This window comes from Python bivittatus, unplaced genomic scaffold (assembly GCF_059951505.1).
Source record: "Python bivittatus isolate LINGU-HERP-01145 unplaced genomic scaffold, Pbiv_v1 ctg000350_np1212, whole genome shotgun sequence".
Lineage (NCBI taxonomy): Eukaryota > Metazoa > Chordata > Lepidosauria > Squamata > Pythonidae > Python > Python bivittatus.
Window position 1 is genome coordinate 33,862,739 of NW_028277074.1, and position 21,235 is coordinate 33,883,973.

Sequence of the window (21,235 nt, forward strand, 5' to 3'; positions counted from 1 at the left end):
GTATTGGGAGGGGTATACAGTACTACAGAAAAGAAGGATGCAATTAAAATTATAGTGTATTCCATTTTGTTGACAGCAGCCTTTCATCAGTAGGGAGAAACTATTTGTATTCTGTCCTAATAAGAGTTTAATTTTTTTTTCATTCTAACCAGAAAAACACAACGCCATATCACAAACTTCTTATGAAATTCTTTTTGGTCTCAAGAAGAATTGTAATTCAGCATGGATAATTACCGTGAAGGAGGGTTCACCCCTTTAGTTCCTTATTCTTTCAATCCAAATCTATGTAAACCTGAGCTGTGACATTCATCTCTATCCAATGGGTTTAAAGTATCTGATACTGCATTTATGGAAAAATGAAGATTCCCATTTATTTTCAAATCGAGCTTTAAATTCAAGACTCAGGGTTAATGGTGAAGTGGGCTAATTTTCAATTAGGGTTTGAACCAAATATGGTGGCCTGACCAAAACCCATAACTGATGCTTTGGAATAATCCACTTTATCCACAGTAAAGCAGCGCTTACCCAAAGCACCCTGTAACAAATTCACAATACGAACTGATGCTGATCTAAGACCCTCTATCTTGAAGATAAAAAAGACAGATGTGTTAATTCACACATTGTTTAATTCATCATATGATTTGGTTGTCTTGAGTCAGTGTATTGTACAAATCCATCCATTGTAGTTTGACCCCCAAGGTTATGGTTTAGTGTGATGTAGGAACTCAAGTCAACTCAACTCAAGTGTGGCTTATCAAAGAAATTTTAGTTAAGCAAACTGTAGCTTAATACAGTGTGAATCAGGACGTTTATATAGTTAGACCATTTGTCTATCAACCAGTACCATCTGCAGTTTACTATTAAGCTATGGCATTTCCCTCAGTAATTAGTAATTCATAATATTTGTACAATGGTACTCAGAATTCTCTATTTTCAAGAAACACTTTCCAAAACTATATCTGCCAAGGAAACACTGAACATGCACCATGTTCCTGTATGTTGCAAAGGTTCTGAAAAAGATGTTATATGAATACACTTTGCAAAGAGGTGAATTAAACCAATATGTTGCTGGAATAAAAGATTCAAGATCTTGTTTAAGGAGAAAGAGGTTGTCTGAGTATATGAGGAATGTAGAAAAAACTTCAAATTTATAGATTTAGATTTTTTTCTGCATCTTCCTCATTTACCCAAAAAACTCACATCTTTTCAAAAGGATATAAATCTATGAAAAACACAAGGTCCATGATTCATGGTGATGTTAGGGAAGGAGCAACAAATGAAGCAAATAAACAGTTTGAAAGGATGTCAATTGAAACACATTGATGAAAACTGTTTGATGGAAATCCTTGTGTAGCCATGGATCTAAGAATAGCTATAATGACATTTTTCCTAGTTAATTTATTTGATAAGAGCCAACATCCTACAATTTATTTTTAAATTGGTTGTATTAATTTATGGTTTGATTTCATTATAACATAATTTCCTGTAGAGCATGTTACATTTCATTTTTGAATCTTGTGGTTTGACTTACACTGTGGTGAGTGGCTAAGATTTTAACAAAGCATTTTATCAGGAAAAGGTGAATATTCCCCAAACAGTTCAATAAATATATTCTGTTCAATCTAAATTTCAAGGACATTTATAAGGATTCTTACTGGAGATTCAGAACAGCACTTGAAAAGGACTTCAGAAAGCATGAAGGGCAGATGGGCAATCTGTAGCTAGTGTATAATTCAAATCTATACAATCAGTTAACTCCAACACATTTGGGCAGATTAATTTATGCAGATATAATATGAGCATCTTGCACTAGTGACAGAGCTGAATTCATTTGTCATCACAGCGATCTATGCTGCAGATGTGATAGTTGCAGGTTCATCAGAATAATTTATTTAAAGCAGGGGACATGTCTAGTGATGTGATTTATTCCAAGGACTTGTGTAGCCTGGCATTATATATTAATATCTGTTTACTGATGTGGAGAGGAGTTTATAACTGATATAGCTGGTTCCAATAAGGCAACCAGATGCAGGCTGCAAAAGTCTGTGTTAATTAGATGGCAGTGAAGAGTTACATTTTTGGCACTTCTTTGCTGCCATCTAGTAGTCATCCATATTTTTGCAGCCCATATTTGCTAGCCCAACAAAAACAACTCTGTTCTATAGGTGGAAGAGCTAATAACGTGGCTTCCTGTTCCAGAAAGTTTAGTTTGCTGAAATTTAATTACATCATTAAAATGATAACCAAGCAAACACTTTCGTGTGATGGCTGAAAATGAATCACGCTGGCTGGGGGATTCTGGGAGATGAAGTCCATATATTTTAAAGTTGCTGAGATTGAGAAACACTGTCTAAATCTCTTTAGACTTTTGGACTCCATAGAGAATGTTTTAAAAAGGTTGGATCTCATCAGTCTATGAAGCACTTTAGGCATATCAAGCTTAGAGTGTTGTGAAAAAAAAGAGGATCATGTGGCCTTGGAAGAATGCTTGTATCCCAGACTCTTAGTATTAGCTTGAATTTGTCAACTCTCAGCCTTTGAAAAGTTGGTGCCAATACAGAAGCAATATTGAACAATATGATTCCATATAATTTAGGTATAATTGAATGTTTAAAAATGGAATCCAATGCTGATATGTTAATAAAATTGTGTGAGCCTGTTTGAGTGTAAGACATAAGAAAATTCAGGATTTCAGGTTATGTAATTATATACTGGAAAGTTGATTTTTAAGCATTGTCTTGAATAGAAATAAAGGTAGTCAAAGTTATTCTGTCAGAAATACAGCATATGGAGGACTTCTGGTGGAGGTATGGCAAACTAAACACATGTTTGACAAAGACGGAGACGATGAGCATGGCAAAGACCAAAGAACCAGGTAGTAGACTGGTTCTTTGGAGCCTCTCTGGATAAAAAGAAGATAGGAGATCACCCACATGTACTCCAAATGGCTGCTCCTTGAGAAGAGTCTCCAGGAGAGCACTCTCCCACATGTCTGAAAGCCAGGAAGTGAAGGGATCAGCCATCATGCTCACAGCTGAAGCGGAGCCTTTCAAAGGACACTGAGTTAGCCAACCTCACTTTCTAATCACTTTTAGAAATGGTTTATTTACTATTCTAAGGCTATTAGAACTTCAGAATGACAAGTTTGAAAAGCCACCTGGTGAGTTTACCTTTCTTCTTGAACAAAAGAAAAATTAACTATAAGTTTAAGAATTTAAAGAATTGGAAATAAATGGCAAAAAGTTAAACAAGATTTTTATCTAAGAGAGTTATAAATGAATTAAAGATCCAGACAACTTTGGAAAATTGAGACGTTTACTATAAGATTTTGGAAATAATTTAATAAACAGCATTTCGTGGGAACCAGAATGCTTTGTCTGTCTTAAGTCAAAACAGAAATTGGGGACTTTATGATTTCAGAAATTGGACACTAGAGGGACTGAAGATTCCAGGCAGAAAACGAAAAAGGAAAGGGAGTGGGGGGAGTTTAAAAGACCTTGGATTTTGGTTAGTGTGGGGATTTACAAAATGACACAAAATGCTATAACATTAGAAATGCTTAAGGAGAGTTTTGAAGAATGGGGCCAGACATTAGTAGCTATAATATCAGAAATGTCAGCAATGATATCTGCTTCTATGGATAGACTATGTCCAAAAGATATTAAATCTGATGCAGAAATACTAGAACCATAAATACTAGATAATAAAAAAAAACCCCTGTGGATTACAAGATAGAGAAAGTAGTTAAAGTGGAATTATAAATGACAAGTCAAGAGAATGAACCTGATAAGGACTTTTTACTCAATATACAAAAGAAGCTGGTCAAAGCTTTGAAAATCAAAGTGCAAATACAGATGACAAACCAAGGTAATGACCTGGATAATGACTTCTTACTGGATTTACAAAAGAGGTTTGTTAAAGCCTTGAAGAAGCCTCTGCAGAGAGACCAAATCCTACCACAACATCTGAATGAATTAAAGATCAAGATTGTTAGAAGTAAAAGGAAGGAACAGAGAGTTGGTTTGTTTGATCAAGGTTAAAATAAGTCATGTTTTTACAAAGCTCTGGTAACCCTTTATAGACTTTCTGCTGACACCAGGACTGAAAAGCTGTTGATTTATGGATTTGCATATAGATAAGGGAAGGTTTATCGGAAGAAGAGATAGTTGTTTGTAACCTTATAGTTATCAAATTTGTTTTTACTTGTGATGAAGATTGGAAGTCATTTCTTTATATATTTTCTTTATTTTTCTTTATCACACTTTATTCTTTTTCTTTTCTTTTTCTTTCTTTGCACTTTTTATTCTATTTTTTTTTCTTTTTCTGAGTTTAGTTGGTATTCATTTTAATTACTGTAATTAAAATCTTTAATAAAAATTATGGAAAAAAGAGAAAGAAATACAGCCTGTGGAAAAGGTATCATTAATGAAGATTGGAAAGCCATTAGCCCTTCTTTTGTTATTGCCACATGGAGTTACTTTGCTGGAAATAGGGGATAGTAAAATATGCAGAGCTCCTTAGATTTCAGTAGAAAAGCTGTACTCTGGAATAAGAGTTGTCATTTCTCTTTAGATTTATACCTATGATTTCTGATGTACTGAGAGACACACGTGCTCAGATTTATATGCATAACTCTTCCTTTGTCCAAATACAGCAGATTCAATATTATTACAAAACTGAAATAAAACTACCAGCTGAAGTTTGTTAAATTATGCACTAAACTTCCTAAAATCAAATGTTACTGTTACTTTCTAAAAGCTTCAGAATGACTGAGTGGATCAGAAATACAGAATAATTTTTCAACAATACATGACATGTCAATGCCATCTTGAGCTGGCAGGTGTGTGTGTGTGTGTGCGCGCGCACACGTGTGTGTGTGTATGAAGAGGGAAAGTGGTAGCAGAAAAATCAAAGGGGAATGCAAATATAAAATACAAACAACATAGACAGAGATATTTATGTAAAGATCTCAATACTTAAAATGGCTATTTACCTGGAATTATTGGTAGACATCCTAGAACTGATAAATTAATGAATAGGTTATAATAGACAAAATTTCATTTCTTGCACAAATAGTTAAAGCTAAGGCTAAGGTTATCCTACTTTGGACACATTATGGGAAGACCTAGCTCTCTGGATAAGGCTGTAATGCTGGGAAAGATGGAAGAAAGAGAAGAAGAGAATGACCAGTAGCAAGGGAGATGGACTCAGTTACAGTGGTGATAGGTGCAATGTTGTGAGACTTGAAAGAACAGGAAAATCTGAAAGACCAGGTTAAGGATAGATCTTTATGGAGAAAATCTGTCTATATGGTCACTAAGAGTTGATAATGTATTGATGGTACATTATCAATCAAAAGGGAAAAGCTAAGCAAGACTTTCAAGACTGAGAAAACAGCATAATAAAAAAGAAGAAACTTCCTCTGTTCTGTTTTTTTTTCTGTTAGTCATTCACATGTTTAGTCCAGACTGTGACTATTTTTTATATCAATTTATATATGACTATAAATTAAGGCTTTGAGCAGAGTGGGAGTAAGATATATTAAACCAATAAACAGGCTCAAATAATTAAAAGGGGGTTGTATTCCAATTGTATAACTCAGTCAGTCAGTCAGTCAGTCAGTCCATTATTACAATCAATGACTAGAATTCTGCTGGAAAAAAAATAAAGTAGAAATGTAAAGTTACAAGATAAAAGAAGATAAAAATAAGCAACAATAACTAAATAATCAATGTGATTGGTTACAGCAGGTTTTATGAACAATATAACAAAATTTGGCCCATTCCAAGAAATTGAATCATACTGGTCAGCTAACAGCAACTATATTAATCTGAATGACCCCAAAATTTAATGCAATCCTTAATTATTAAGGTAGGAACTCTAGAATATGCCCATTCTGAATAGCAATGACCAAGACAGGGAACCAATACATGCTCCAGATATTATCTGGGATTGTTTCTAAAAAGGCCTCGCTGGTCTGGGACAAATGCCAATAGGATTTGGTTGCCTAAAGGTCACACATAGTAGCTTGGTAAACGAGAGAACAGTACTTCATTAATGATGTTGTGAGATGAACAACAACATGTTGTCTCCAAAGTACATAGAACCAAATGGCCCATTTAAGGAGTGGAATTACCATTAACTGTAATTTACCGTTATGAAACATAACAGACACAGAGCAATAGCTAATTGAACTCTTCTGGTTCTTAGCACCTTTGAGCCATAAATTACTATAACTCTATATATAGTCCTGTCCTAGTTTGGTACCTTCTGAATGAAGTCCTGACAAAGTTGAAAAACAAGCTGTTTCAAAGGATATTGATGGGAGAACAGTAGCCTTTCAGATGTTTTTAAACCATAGTTATGAGAGTTGTAAGGCCTACACACCTGGAAAGTTCCAGTTTGGAGAGGCTGGAGTAAAATACAGAAATCTTTTGTTCTGCTTTTTGCAACATATTAGATAAAAACATGGACCAATTAGAAATGAATTTTGGTGTTTCTAAAAATTGTGTAGAGTTGAAATGAAGATGGATGGTTCTGGTGAATATATCTGGCCCCTGCAGTTATTCAGAGGGCAAGCTCGAAGGTGGAAGCTTGGTTTATTTTGGAGAGAGTTCTAGTCCCTTTGAAGGAATAGATTCAGAACTGAAACAGTGTTCACAGACTTAAGTAAATAAATAAATCAGTAAGTTTATTGTTACACCACAGGTCATAACATAGAAATGCTATAAAATACGATAAAATAATATTAGAACAATAAATTAGTGAAATTATAAAATAGAGTAATAGAAGTTTTTTTTTTTTAATTTGTTCAGTCGTGTCCGATTGTCGGAGACTGCCTGGACAAGTCCCTGCAGTTTTCTTGGCAAGGTTTTTCAGAAGTGGTTTGCCACCGCCTCCTTCCTAGGGCCAAGAGAAAGTGACTGCCCCAAGGTCATCCACCTGGCTTTGTGCCTAAGGTGGGACTAGAACTCACGGCCTCCCAGTTGCTAGCCTGATGCCACTACACCAGACTGGCTCTCAATAGAAGTATTACATGTAAAAAAACTATTAGATGTAAAAAGGTTACAACAAAATAAAGCCAAAGCTACAGTCAAGAACTTAAGTATTTCTAAGTTTAAATGACAGCAAAGCAAAAGTAGCACCTTGGTTGCTGACAGTTGGAACCACATCTGCAAGAAGATAGTTCAATTTTTCAAGGTCAGAGCCCTTGAATTCATCTGCCATTAATAATTTGGCCCTGATATCATTGTAAATGGGCAGTGGAGGATATAATGGATAATGTCCTCCACTTGACCAACACCACAGGGATAGAGGCATTGTTCAAAAAGGTGCTTACAAAATCTCCCTTCAAGATATGCGGAGGGCTTGATCTGCAGGTTAAGAGATGTTAAAGCCCTTCCAAGTGAAGCACAAGTTGTGCTAACCAGGTACTGGGAGAGGCTTCTATGTTTTTTCTATGTTTTTTATAAAGATGATACCAAGGTGCCCTAATTATTCAGGTGGTAAATAGGGAGGGCGCGAGATTTGTATTTTCAGACTTGCAAGATTGATGTCAGCCCACCCTGACAGGAAACATGACTGGATGAGCTAATTCTACTTTATTGTAAAGCTACATAACAGAATCTTGCAAGTCTGAAAGTACAATTCTCCTGCATTTGGTAATGTTTGTTCAGCTCTCTCCAAAAGGGTTTGCAGGGAGGATAGATCTGAGCATAGGTCTGGGTTCCGTCCTGTTGAAAGATAGATGTTAATGCAAAGAATTAACCCAAAATATTTGCTATCTACCTGGACTGCCTGGATATAATCACTGTCTGACCGATCCCTTTGTTGTATAGTTTCTTTCCTATCAGCTGAGATCAAGCTCCTGGCAAGAAAGGAGAAGAAATATCTAGCCACTGTGTCTCCTGTAATAAAACGACGTTAAATTCTGACAGGTAGTGTTCAAAACAGGCATCCACCAGTTTATTGTCCCACCCGGCAATATTCCAAGAAATGGCTTTTATGTAATCTGGAGCCTTAGGAGCAAGTCAGTTGGTGTCATTCGAAGCATTATGTTTTTGTCTAGGTGCAAGAAGACATACTGATGATGTTGTGGTGATGTTCTCATCAGAATGGGAATCATTAGCAGGCAGCAACTTTGGACTATCGATTAATTTGCTGCTTCTGGGTGTGGTTGGATTTGCAAGCTGGAGACCTTGGTTAGGATATACTCTTGATACAGCAACTTCTTTTTGTCCTCTTTTCTGACCTAGGCCCTCAGATGGTACAGAATGAAACAAATTGTCATTATCTGAAGCGGAACAAGATAGAATCAATTTGGGCTGTTTTAGAACAGAAGGACATGTGGGCTTTCTGGGCATAGGTTATTTTCCTTCTTTGGCAGAATTGTTTAATTACAGGATTCAGACAGTTTGTAATAATTTTCTGTGGAATTGATGTCAGATGAGAAGTCCAAAGATATCAAGTCAATTAAAGGTTTGACTGCTGCTCCGGTTAGCAGCAGTGTTTGTTTTAATTCAGCCAATTGTCTCCGTATTTTTTCTTGTTTGCAGTTTGGTAAGGCTTCAGAAGAGTTAATGAATCCTGTTTCTAGAGCTTCCTCAGTGCCAATTTTTTCTTGCATCATCTCAGTATGATTGTTTAAGCAGTGTCTTGTCAAGGACGCTAAAAGTGCTAGGTTGCTCTGGTTTTTATCATTTGGCACGCTGCCTGCGGCATAAGGCAGGGGAGTTTCTGCTTGAGATATTAAATGAAAGAGTGCAGTCCTTTTTTCATCTCAGAAAATACGCAGTGGGTATATCTGAAAAGTGGAAAGAAAAGATTCCATTGTGAACAGCATGCAGGGGATGGTGGAATGGTTAAAAGACAATAGAATTCTTTTATGTCCATCATACTAGGAAGCCATTCAACAGCACTTAGATCAATCATATGACATTAGCGTCAAAGAAGTGAGCTAAGTGATAGAACGATAGCTCTTCTGTTAGACCAGCGTCCAATGTTAAATCTGTTGAGTGTAATCCTTAGAGCAACTTGATTTGTTTGACGTGTGTGGCTGTACTTGTCTGGTTTTATCTCTTTGGTGGGAAGTGAGATTGTAAGCTCTGCTTATATTTGATTGCCTTTCTAATCTTAATCTGTTCTTCTGAGCAATTTTGTTTCATTGGGTTGCCCATAAATGGATCAGAGGTTGGCGCCAATGTTTTGAGTTACTGTAAAAGTTGCTAGCTTATCTGCATAACTTGCACCAAAAGTTTCCAAAGCTGTTTTTAAAGAGTCCGCCTTTGTCCTTATAAAGGTGAAATATTCAAAAATTGAAAATTACAGTCTGTGCAGTTAATAAGCATTGTCTGGCAGCAAAACCTCTTGTGAATTCCTCTGGTGATTCAGAGATGTATTAACAAAGGGGGAGGATAGTAAAGGCCGGGGTTCAATCAGATGGTTCGAGTCCTCATGCAAAGTAGAGGACAGCTCTAATAATTGTTGTTTTTCACTTCCTGATTCCAAATCCCAGCTCAATATATCATAGCTATTGGGGGCAGGGATGGAATAGAGAGGATTTGTTTTGTTATTATTTTTACTCACAGTTTTCTTACTCAATCTTTACTCAAGTTTCCATCACATAGTCATCAATTTTTGGCTGCTTTGTTGGCTACTCTTTGGGTAGAGTCTGAGAGCCTGGATTTGTCCTGTTGTGTTTCTTGTTCTTCCCCATTGCTTCAGTGTTGATGTATTGTAACTGAAGCCTGTATGATGTTTTAAGAACATGGTGTTCAGTTTTAGAATATCTCTTGTGGAGAATGTGTTTATGAAATAAAGCTAGATAAAAATGAAGATGTGTAGCCAGGCTGTTTATAAAAATGGATAGAACAAATGAATTATTATAAGGAGCTCAGCAGGGAAGCTGCTGCTCTGTCACCATCTTAGCTCTGCCTTCAATGTAGGATCGCTAACTTGTTTTAGAATCATGAAATAACTTTTATAGATAGAACACCAGCCTACTTATCAATTTTCCCATCACTTCATAGTGATGGAAGCACAACATTAACACTATCAGTTTATAAACTGATGGGTTTCAGGGAACCCAGGTTTATCGATTAAAACTATAATAGCATTTTTCTATATTTTGGCCAATCTACCCAGCCTCCAGATCAAATGATATAATTCAGATAGCCTTACTATGCAATCCCAAGGTAGGTTCCATAAGATTTTATAAGTAATGCCATCTCTACCTGTGCAGGAATTGTTAGGCTAATCTAAACATTTTTCTTAGACTTTGAAGAAGCAGGGTAGAAGTACTGACACTTTTAAAGTTTAATGTGGGAGAAGACTCCAAGAAAACAAATGGTTCACAGGACAAATTAATTCAGAGTTCTCATTCAAGATAAAAATGCCTAGGCTCAAATTGTCATATTTTGGACACAGTATGTGATGACCTAGCACCTTGGACAGTCTACAGTGCTGTTGAATCATCCCACCATTCCAGCTGCCAAATCCCACCTTAAGGTCCTCACCCAGCAGTCAAGAACCAGCTATTTGCACCAAGTTTAAATGGCTCTACTTAAGTTTCCATGCCTTGGATAATAATATCTACTTCCCTACAGAAATGGCTCTATGTCTGTCTGATGAATGCTAACTCATTCTTTCTGTACTCTATAAGGGTTCTTTTCCCTTCTTTTTCTTAAATCATACGGATGCTTCCTTGTGACTATATGATAAATTATGTTTTGGCAATTTACTGGACAGAGAGTTCATTTGCACTACTGGCTATAATTCCCTCACTTTTCTAAGTGCTACATACAGCAAGTATGTTTTCTCATATCTGGAAATTAGTCCCTGGGGGGCAAGAGGTCACTTTCTACACATTAATTGTTCTTCCCCTTCGAAATAAAGATTTCAACTGAAACACACACAGCAGCCAAAGTCCTTTAAGTGCTGTTCTCATTATAATTAATTGCATAATTAAATAAAATGGGAGTTGAACATGGAAATCTCCCCAAAGCAGCTAAGTAAATGTAATCCTTTAATCTGCTTCTTTATTAAATTGACCATTTTGCAAGTGAAAACTCATGTATTTGTTGAAATTGCAGAATATTTTATAATTGCAACCAGTAGGATCAGATTGGATAGATTAGCTATTACTATGTTTTCCTCTTATGAAAACAAGAGTGCACAAATGGCTTCATTTCCCTCAGCAGTCAACAACATTTTGCTGTCATGGCAAAACCAAATTCATTTTTCTTTGGAGAAGTTTGAATAGTAAGAGAGTAAAAAGACAGCAAAAAGACCCATTACAAATGTTAGTTTGACCAAAAAATCAAATTGGGGCTGTACTGGGGGGAACCCCCCCCAAATTCTGCAAGGCTATGTTAGAGCGGAACCTTGGGGTGTTAAGAACTAAAGCTTCAAGGCAAGATTCATTGCTAAGTCTCAATGCACACTTTGCTAGTAAAGTAGTTACTACATTTGTTTCAGTCCTTTCCAACCAACCTGATACTTCCTCAGTGTAACTAGTGCTTCCTCCCCCAGTTTTGTCACAACAGCAGCTCTGTGGAATATATTTAGCTGAAAGAGAGTGACTGGCTGAAGCCACCTTGTTAGCTTCCATTGCTGAGAGTCCATAACATAGACTTGTTATACCTGAATCTTTCCAGTCTAGTTCTCTTAACATTATAACATACTAGCTCATAGGTGTCAATCTATAGTTCTGTTCATCCTCATTCAACACAGTCATTGGAAAGGTGGGAATTACAACTCTAAGCCAGAAACATCATGGTGGAGAAGGAAATCTCTTTTACACCATGCATATTTTATAATTGAAAGAACTGCTCAACAATAGCAAGAGACATGATTGAATAGAATCATTCAGAATGTTGAAAATAAATATTCTTATGTTTTGGCTTTTATGAACTAGTGGTCTGAAAGGGCTATATAAGGATCATATCATTTAAATGTGAATTGTTTTCAGGAATCTTCTTCCAGGTTCTCTGATGGAATATTGACTTCAGTTGCATTGATGCCCAATACCTCCCAACTATGGCTCACAGGGAGCAATGGAGCAAAGATAAATAGGAATTTCCTTGGGTTCCTTCTTTACCTTTCATTCACCTATTTGTCTATGGGATTGCTAATATCTGAGTGTTTCCTTTCTGTCTTTGTCTTCTCAAGCCTATTAGGTTCACTATTCTTTGTATTATGAAGAATCCTCACAATATGCTAAAGACCTATCTTCAGTAGAGCATGTGACTAAAGGATGTATTGAATTTTAATAAGTAAAAGGTGGTTGCAGAAATATATCTATAACTCCAAATGTGCCACTTAAGTACCTGCAACTCCCATGCCTCCACCCACATCTTAAACAAGTCAAGGGATTTCGTACTGTTTGGAGTTGCTGAAGAAAGTGAAAGACACTGTGACATTTGACTGGCAAAGTCTGGGTCATAACAAACCATGCTGCTTCATTTTTCATGAACTAGAAAGCAGGCAAGGAGAAGATTTACAAAGCCATGCACAGTGAATGGAAAAGATGATCTCAGCCTCATCAGCAATGTCTGCACAAATAATTCACTTCCAGACAAGTCTCTGCTTTTGAGAGAAGAATATGGGCCAAATGCCACTGAGAAAATTAAATTGTATGTAAATAGTTCAGACCTACCACAACAGTATAAGGATACGGCCAGAGACAGGGAAGAGCCATAGTAACAAATTGTGTACTTATCCAAATTAATTGAAAGAAAAATTGATTAAGGTTGGTACAGTGAAAACAGCTTGCTTGCCGTGTTCAAGAAGGATATTTCAGGGTGGTGGGGACGGGGGCTTGAGCTGTCTTCTCTTTCCAATACTGTCATCTCTCCCCACTGCTTTCCCCATCCAAATCTTTAGAACAGATTTTGCTTAGAGTTTTGCTTGATCTCTATTCTTTGCATTGCACCAAAATAATTATTTTTAAAATCATTGATTGTCTTTCTTAAGCTTTATTTAAAATATTTATTTCCTGCTTCTCATGGGGTGTTTGGAATTAAAAGGTATTTAAGATAAAAATAATGTAACACACTGTGTGTAGTACTAAAATATATGCTATAAGAATAGCCATATGTAATTCAGCTGCACCATCACGGGCTCTCAAATTCTTCGGTGAATGAAGTGTTTCCAGTATGTCTCTATAGAGTAATAAAGTTGATACTTACCTGGGAATAGAGCAGAGAAGAGTCAAACCTCTATACTAGATTTCAGAAGACTGAATTTTGATGAGCTCACATGGCAGGTCAGATCCAATTGCTTGAAATCTTGAAGGATAAAAATGCCGAGAAAGTATGGAAAATCCAGAGAAATAGATACTTAAGGTGCATAAAATTTCTACTGGATAGGATAGGAACCCTCCAAAGAAACTAGGATAGGGTTACACAGAACTTTCTAAAATGATGAAAAGAAAAAGGGACATGTATAGGAAGTGGAAGAAGGAGCAGATAACTACAGTAAAAACAGTTCTGTACAGCTTAGAATAGACAAGAAGAGGGTAATTTTTTTTTTTTAATAAATGTAAGTATCCCCCTTTTTGACAGGTTACTGGTTCAGTAGATTTAGGGGATGCCATGGACCTATTTACTGTGGTTCTCAGCAAAGCATGCAAGAAAGTCTCATTACATCTATTACAGCTCATTAATAAAATGACCAAATATGGGCTAGATGATACAACTGTTCGATGGTTTCATAATTGGCTGAATGAGTGTCCCAAGAGGGCACTCAGACATGGTTCCACATCTGCTTGAAGAATGGTATCCTGATCCTCTGGTGTTCAAATTTTGTATTAATTGTCTAGATAAAAGGATTGAGGGCATGATTTTAGATTTTCAGATGAAACAAAAGTAGGATGAGTGGTTGACACTTTAAAAGAGAAGAAGATTCAAAAAGATCTAAGGAAGAATGAACAGTGGGCCAAAATGAAGAGTATGCAATTTAACAGGGAGAAATGTAAGGCACAACTATAGGATGGGGAATATCTGCCTTGGCAATAGTATGTAGGGAAAGGATCTGGGTGTTCTAGTAAATCACAGTTTGCACATGAGCAGACTGGGGAAACATCTGCTGAAAAGATAAATGCTACTTTGGAATGTATTAAAAGGAACACGGAGCACAGACAACCGGAAGCTATTATCTATACCACTATACTTTTTCTTTTGTACTTGGTCAAACCCCTCTTGAAATGGTGCTGTAACCTTTTTACATTTTGTAACATGCTTACGTTTAACACTTCTTTTATTACTTTATTTTATAATTTCATGTTTTTATTGTTATTTTATGGCATTCTATATGTGATGACCTGTGGTCACAACAATAAATTTATTTACTTACTTACTCTTGAAATAGCGTGTCCCACTCTGGGTAAGCCAGTTTAAAAAGGACATTGCCAACTGCAGCAAAGTTACCTAAATGGCCAAATCCTATGAGAAACAGTTAAAGGAACTGAGTGTGTTTAATCTGCAGAAGAGAAGACAAGGATATGAGTGCAGCCTTCAGATATCGAATAGGTTGTCATGTAGAGAAGATAGTGTTCATGTTCTTGAAGGCAAGGCCAGAACCAGTGCATTGAAACTAAAGGGATATAGCTAAAGGTTAGATATGAGGAGGAACTTCCTGATTGTAAGAGTTGTCAACCAGTGAAATAGTTTCCTCATGAAGTGATATGTTCCCTTTGAATGGAAGTTTTCAAATAGATGTTGAAAAGCCATCTCTCTGAAATGCTTAGCAAATTCTGCACTAAGCAGTGGGTTGAAAGAGATGACCTCTGATCTCTATTACTTTCTATGAGTCTATGAATTTGCTATAATTTTAGAGTTATCAGTGATTATATGAACAGGTCTGTTTACATATTTTTATATTCTTCTCTTTTGCATTTGCAGCCAAACTACCTCAAAATATATATTTTTTTCAACATTAACCTTTAAAATCCAGAATCTCATTTGGGTAGGATTGGATTAAATATTTTAACAAATAAACCTGGAATTAAGAGTTAGGAGATATTAATATTTAAAGTGTACCTTTAACTGTTGTGTCAGTTCCCCTTTCTAATAAGAATGGTGTTGGTGTTCATTATTTGCTGAATAGGGCTGTGAAGTAGTTTGGAAATCATTTGGAAAAGGTGCTTCAGAGCTCATTTCTGAGGTTCTAAAGAATACCTTTTATGGAATGCTTTCCCACTTAATTTTCCACCTCTTCCTTAAGGGCTAGACAGCAACATTTTACTAGTATTTCCTATGAAAGATTAAACATATTCATGTCTCATTGAAAGGAGGCAAAAATTATGGTGCTGTAAATACAAGCTCATACAGACGTATGCACTGAGAAGCAGTTAGTTCCCAAACTGCTTTCCTCCATAGTGTGGCACTTTAATTTTCATTCAGCCTTATGCCCGCCAAATGAATTGATCTATAAATAAACAACTGGAGAGCATCATGTTAGGGACATTTGTCACAAAATAGTACATTTAAGCCTCAAAAACCAGTATTATCCTCACTGAGCATATTTTGTCCTCCTTGCATTATTCCTGATCTGTTTCTTGAAAATATGAAGCTCCTTAAGTTGTTACATCATAACCCTAACCCTACAGCAAATCATAGTTTGTGATAATATGCTTGTAACTTGCCTAGAATCCAAAATGGTTTTTGAGAGGGGCCACCAAACTGATTCCAGGGACAACTGAGGGATGAAGGAGTAGCTCTTGCCTTCAGCTGGTTATCAGGAAGAGACTTTCTAGTGTACCACCTGGGACCGCAGAAGCACAAAACACCCTCTCATTTTTAATAAAGGCTGGCCAGCCGGCCTGCCTGCCTACCTGGCAAGTCTGTGGTTTGGGAGCAATTTCACTGTAGCCTTCAGAATAATTTCCTTTTCAATCCTTAACTTTTTCAATCCTTTTCAATCTTGAGAGGAAAATTTAGAAAATCTTTTTATTCAGCACTGTTAAAATCTTACTGTATGTGAACAAACTCTTAGTATTTTGCAACTAAGTTTACTAGTTTTACCTTCATTCCTGCTATATTGTTTTTTCTATCAATAGAAGAGAATATATGTAGCTCAGGGTTGAACTATGGAGTCCTTGGGGTTCTCTGAGGTTGGTTGATTTCTTGCAAATATTTTTTTCTATGTAGGTAATTTTAAACATAGAGGAAAACGTAGGGGATTTTAATCCATAGTCTGAAAAACCAGAATATCATGACCATATTTGGCCATTTTATTAATGAGATGTAATAGATGTAATGAGACTTTCTTGCATGCTTTGCTGAGAACACAGTAAATAGGTCCATGGCATTCCCCTAAATCTATTAAACCAGTAACCTGCCAAAAAGGGGGATACTTACTTTTATTTTTAAAAAAAATTATCCTCTTCTTGTCTATTCTAAGCTGTACTGAACTGTTTTTACTGTAGTTATCTGCTCCTTCTTCCACTTCCTATATGTCCCTTTTTCTTTTAAAATTCAATTTTTTAATATTTAAATGCTGGATAAATTAGCTGTGCTTCTACACACATATGTGAGAGATAGGAAAGAGAGAGAGAGAAGGGATGGATGGATGAATGGTTGGGAATGAAAGGTAGTATATTTTTGTTTTGGGGCACTTTTGAACAGATATTTGGAGCTTTCTTCAACATATACATTACATTAAGGAATGCAGGCCAGTTTCTTCTAGTTGCCTGAAAGTCTGACTAGTTTGATCAGTGTCATTATTCAATTCAGATCTTGTTTTAAACTACTATCAAATGTAGCTAAAATTTTATCAAGCTTGCTGAAATCAGACTGACTGCTACAGAATTACATTGAGGTAGATTGTATGAATATTTCCAATGCACTGCTTTACTGCATCAAAAATAATGCACAATGACATTATTTGGTCAGCTCGGTTTTATTTGCTGTGGAGGCCATTCATTCTCATGGATGCACAGGCAGAAATAAATAGCAACTGCTGCTCCAAATTTCTGCATTTTAATCATAAACTCATTCTGTAAACTTAGTGAACCTGAATCAAAAATCAAAATCAAACACATATTTGATTTAATGTTTACATCTCCCTCTTCTTTTACTGCATACTTAAATTAATTCCTGGAGTGGTTTAATGAAAACTGCTTGTCCCCCCCCAATTTCCTTGAAAAATAAATTTTATGGGATTAAATAGCAGCCAGGACAACAAACATCCATTTATTTTATTTTGTTTTGTTTGAAGAACACTGCATTTCCAAAGCAGCATAATCCCATGTAGTGGGATATATATTAAAAGTAAATGTTGATCAGTATTTTTTAAAATAATAAGTAACCTGTGATTTCTTAAAGTTTAGAAACTATAGATATTGTTTGTTCTGATCATATATAGCAAATATAGTAAATGCTACTAACATGTCACAACATGAGGAATCACTGACAGAGCAAATGAGATTTATTTGTAAATTAAGATTAGAACTGTTAGAGGGGCAGAAAAGCAAGCGCTTTCTAAAAAAATTCCTAACACCAATGTCATTTAATTAGAATGGAAATAAGATTACCATTCATACAGATTCAGACATAAACTTAAAATAGTGCCCCAGGTTTGCTAATGGTCCGTTTGAGAATGCCAAATGATCCAGCACAGCATAGTAGCATTACAAATGACTAAACAAACACTTTAGTGAATTTCAGAACTATTACTGCCTATCCTAGAGTTAATAGTTCCATCCATTTGATTTTTGAATTTGGTTGTTGAAATAATACCATCTATGGAAATGGAATTATAGTTCACATTTCTGAATATATATTAGAGTCAACCTTGTGCCCCCTTCATGGATCATTGCCTTGTCGCGGCGAAGGGGCTTGCGTAACTCAGTGAAGCCATGGTCTATACCGTGCAGGGCCACCCAAGACGGACAGGTCATGACAGAGAGTTCTGACAAAATGTGGTCCACTGGAGAAGGAAATGGCAACCCACTCCAGTATCCTTGCCAAGAAAACCCCATGGACAATGTTAAAAGGCTAAAAGATATGATGCCGGAAGATGAGCCCCTCAGGTCGGAAGGTGTCCAATATGCTACTGGGGAAGAGCGGAGGGCAATTCCAAGTAGCTCCAGAAAGAGTGAAGCGGCTGGGCCAAAGCCGAAAGGACGTTCAGCTGTGGATGTATCTGGAAGCGAAAAGAAGGTCCGATGCTGTAAAGAACAATATTGTATAGGTACCTGGAATGTAAGATCTATGAACCAAGGCAAGCTGGATGTGGTCAAACATGAGATGACAAGATTGAACATCGACATCTTGGGAATCAGCGAACTGAAATGGACAGGAATGGGTGAATTTAATTTGGGTGACCATTATATCTACTACTGTGGGCAAGAAACCCTTAGAAGAAATGGAGTTGCACTCATAGTCAATAAGAGAGTGGGAAAGGCAGTAATGGGGTACAACCTCAAAAACGACAGAATGATCTCAATGCGTATCCAAGGCAAACCATTCAATATCACAGTCATCCAAGTCTATGCCCCAACCACTGATGCTGAAGAAGCTGAAGTTGACCGCTTCTATGAAGACCTACAACACCTTCTAGAACTAGCACCAAAAAAAGATGTCCTTTTCATCATAGGGGATTGGAATGCTAAAGTAGGAAGTCAAGGAGTAATCGGAATAACAGGCAAGTTTGGCCTTGGAGTACAAAATGAAGCAGGGCAAAGGCTAATAGAGTTCTGTCAAGAGAACAAGCTAGTCATAGCAAACACTCTTTTCCAACAACACAAGAGACGACTCTACACATGGACATCACCAGATGGTCAATACCGAAACCAGATTGATTATATACTTTGCAGCCAAAGACGGAGAAGCTCTATACAGACAGCAAAAACAAGACCAGGAGCTGACTGTGGCTCAGATCATGAGCTTCTTACTGCAAAATTTAGGCTTAAATTGAAGAATGTAGGGAAAACCACTAGACCACTCAGGTATGACTTAGATCATATTCCTTGTGAGTACACAGTGAAGGTGATGAATAGATTTAGAGGATTAGATTTGGTAGACAGAGTGCCTGAAGAACTATGGACGGAGGTCCGTAACATTGTACAGGAGGCAGCAACTAAAACCATCCCAAAGAAAAAGAAATGCAAGAAAGCAAAATGGCTGTCTGATGAGGCTTTACAAATGTGGAAAGAAGGAATGCGAAAAGCAAGGGTGAAAGGGAAAGATATAAGCAACTGAATGCAGATTTCCAGAGAATAGCAAGGAGAGATAAGAAGGCCTTCTTAAATGAACAATGCAAAGAAATTGAGGAAAACAATAGAATGGGGAAGACTAGAGATCTCTACAAGAAAATTGGAGATATGAAAGGAACGTTTAGGGCAAAGATGGGCATGATAAAGGACAAAAAAGGCAGGGACCTAACAGAAGCAGAAGAGATTAAGAAGAGGTGGCAAGAATACACAGAAGAACTATACAAGAAAGATCTTAATGTCCCTGATGTCCACGCTGGTGTGATCACTGACCTTGAGACAGACATCCTAGAGAGTGAAGTCAAGTGGGCCTTAGGAAGCATTGCTAACAACAAAGCTAGTGGAGATGACAGTATTCCAGCTGAGTTATTTAAAATACTAAAAGATGATGGTGTTAAAGTGCTGCACTCAATATGCCAGCAAGTTTGGAAAATGCAACAGTGGCCACGGGATTGGAAAAGGTCAGTTTATGTTCCAATTCCAAAGAAGGGCAACGCCAAAGAATGCTCAAACTATCGCACAATTGCACTCATTTCACATGCTAGCAAGGTTATGCTGAAAATCCTACAAGCTAGGCTTCAGCAATACATGAACCGAGAACTACCGGATGTACAAGATGGGTTTCGAAGAGGCAGAGGAACTAGAGATCAAATCGCCAACATTCGCTGGATCATGGAGAAAGCACGAGAGTTCCAGAAAAATATCTACTTCTGCTTCATTGACTATGCAAAAGCCTTTGATTGTGTGGATCACAACAAACTGTGGCAAATTCTTAAAGAGATGGGAGTACCAGACCACCTTACCTGTCTCCTGAGAAATCTGTATGCGGGCCAAGAAGCAACAGTCAGAACCGGTCATGGAACAACCGATTGGTTCAAAATAGGGAAAGGAGTACGACAAGGCTGTATACTGTCACCCTGCTTATTTAACCTATATGCAGAGTACATCATGAGAAATGCCAGGCTGGAAGAATCACAAGCCGGAATTAAGATTGCAGGGAGAATCATCAACAACCTCAGATATGCGGACGATACCACCCTAATGGCAGAAAGTGAAGAAGAACTAAAGAGCCTCTTGATGAGGGTGAAAGAGGAGAGTGCAAAAGCTGGCTTGAAACTCAACATTAAAAAAACTAAGATCATGGCATCTGGACCCATCAATTCCTGGCAAATAGAAGGGGTAGAAATGGAAGCAGTAACAGACTTCATTTATTTGGGCTCCAAGATCACCGCAGACGGAGACTGCAGCCATGAAATTAAAAGACGCTTGCTCCTTGGGAGGAAAGCTATGGCAAGCCTAGATAGCATATTAAAAAGCAGAGACGTCACCTTGCCGACAAAGATCCGCATAGTCAAAGCTATGGTTTTTCCAGTAGTAATGTATGGCTGTGAGAGCTGGACCATAAAAAGGCCGAGCGCCGAAGAATTGATGCCTTTGAACTGTGGTGCTGGAGAAGACTCTTGAGAGTCCCCTGGACTGCTAGGAGGTCAAACCAGTCAATCTTAAAGGAAATCAACCCTGATTGCTCATTGGAAGGATCGATAATGAAGCTCAAGCTCAGATACTTTGGTCACCTAATGCGAAGAGAGATCTCTTTGGAGAAGACCCTGATGCTGGGAAAGATTGAAGGCAAAAGGAGAAGAGGACGGCAGAGGATGAGATGGTTAGATAGCATCACTGAAGCAATGAGCATGAAACTGAGCAAACTCAGGGAGGCAGTGAAGGACAGGAAGGCCTGGCGCAATATGGTTCATGGGGTCACGAAGAGTCGGACACGACTTAACGACTAAACAACAACCTTGTGCTGATTAGAGCCAAAATAAAGCCATTGAGAAGTAATTATTTGCAAAATACAGAGGGGGTAACCTGATTCAAGTCCACCTTCTGCCACAGAAATTCTCTGGGTGATTCTTTCTTTCAGCCCATCCTATCTCAGATGCTTGCTATGGTGGACCTAAAATGAAGGCTGATTCCCATGTAAATGGCCTTGAATATTAAGTTAAATATGGATCTTAAATGAGT